The 1,690-nt window shown below is 35.2% G+C and overlaps 1 long non-coding RNA gene across 1 annotated transcript; it reads left to right on the forward strand.

Annotated features, from left to right (window-relative positions):
- The first annotated feature begins 760 nt into the window (after positions 1 to 760).
- LOC118483065 lies at positions 761 to 1,277 on the forward strand. Its single transcript, XR_004869532.1, has 3 exons — positions 761 to 871; positions 975 to 1,052; positions 1,126 to 1,277. It is a non-coding gene; the product is annotated as an uncharacterized LOC118483065 (long non-coding RNA).
- Positions 1,278 to 1,690: the final 413 nt, after the last annotated feature.

The following is a 1,690-nucleotide window of genomic DNA, read 5'->3' on the forward strand; positions in this document are numbered from 1 at the left end:
CTTTTTGCTTTAGCACTTTTGGGTGTTACATACATTACTTATCAAAATCACAATCGAACACACTATTCAAACTATTTGAACGCTAACCGATTGCATGTATTACGTGATTAAATGTATGCTTGTTGATATGTTTACACGTGGAATACTGTCTACCTGCCTTAGCAACGTAGTACTATAGTTTGGACTCAGCACCCGTTCACACGGGGGTTGTTAAGGACAATTACTTGCATGATTTACGGTGGTGATCATGTATTGCGAACTGTCTCGGACAGTCAACCCGCAGTCGTTGGTATTGATAGGTCCATGTCGATAATTAACGTGCATCATTTCCCTCTGTGTACGTGCTGGTTATGCGTAAACTATTCGAACTCTATATGCTACTATCAAACTTGTATGCCCACCTTTACATTATATGTATTGACTTTATTTTAACGTATGTGACAGGTGCTTAGGATGCTTACTTGCTTTCTCTGCTGTGAAATCGAGGCTAGGAAAGAGTCTAGAAACCAAGACAATTTATATTTATATGTTTAAATCTGAGTTGTCGGAACATGTTTTTGTTTAAAGAATATCTATGTCTGTAATAACTAAATTTATCTTATGGGTCACGGTATGGGACGTGATATTTAAACTATTCGGTAATAATAGTTGTTATGGAATTTCTTTGAACAATCTGTTTCGCTCAGTGCCGCGCCCCGATGATTCCGCCATCGGTTGGGGTGTGACAAAGGCTGCTTTTAAGATTGATGTTTCAGAGTTCAATCTTAAAAATGACTATCGTGTTTATACTGTGCAAAAAACAACTGATGATCCAGTAATAATTGCTGAGTTGGTTGGTGGAGATGGTAATGGTGATGAAAATACTGATGAGGTAGCATATAAAATTACTCTTTCAATCTATTTATTTTTCTTTTGAGTTTTAAACACTGGATTGTGTACTTTTTTATATGGTATCATATATTATGATCCTTTAGGTTACTCAAGAGGTAGCTGACGTTAAAGACGTTAACCTTTCAGACTCTTCTCAGGTGTCTGCTGAACGAACTTCAAGGGTGAGTATTTATTTTTAAAGTATGTTTAGTACGTTTAAAAAGAGTTCATTATTTTATTAAATGAGATCAATAGTTGTTTTGTGATCTGTTGGAAGGATGTTGTCTCTGTTACGGCCGACTCTTCAGTCGTTGAAGTTGAAAAGGATTCTGGATCAAGTCCCAATGGAAAGCGGATGGCTCAAGATGCTGATGTTGCCAACGTTGGTGAGCTATCCACTAATGTGAGAAGAACCCGGAAGAAGCTGACTAAGGTTAACCATTAGATGCTTATGAAAAAACAATTCTTATGAGAGATAAGTAGAAACCACTTATTTTTGAAGAATCCTTGTGGTTTTTATTTATGTCTGTTAACTGTTGTTTTAACAAACTGTGGCTAAAAGTTTGGTTTGTAAGGGCTACGATGATGAAAATGATATGTAATGTCTATGGTTTGAATATTAAGTAAGGTTAACTTTTTGTTTGTTATATAATATAATATTGTTATTATACATTATATACATTTTTGGTGATATTGATGGATTGAATAAGTAGTAGGGCTGTATATTATTGTTAGATTGATGAATGAAAATTTAATCAATTGGTTAGTCAGAAAACTGTTGGGGTCTGAGATACATTAACATCTGTAAGAGGCTAAGCAC

This window comes from Helianthus annuus, chromosome 10 (assembly GCF_002127325.2).
Source record: "Helianthus annuus cultivar XRQ/B chromosome 10, HanXRQr2.0-SUNRISE, whole genome shotgun sequence".
Lineage (NCBI taxonomy): Eukaryota > Viridiplantae > Streptophyta > Magnoliopsida > Asterales > Asteraceae > Helianthus > Helianthus annuus.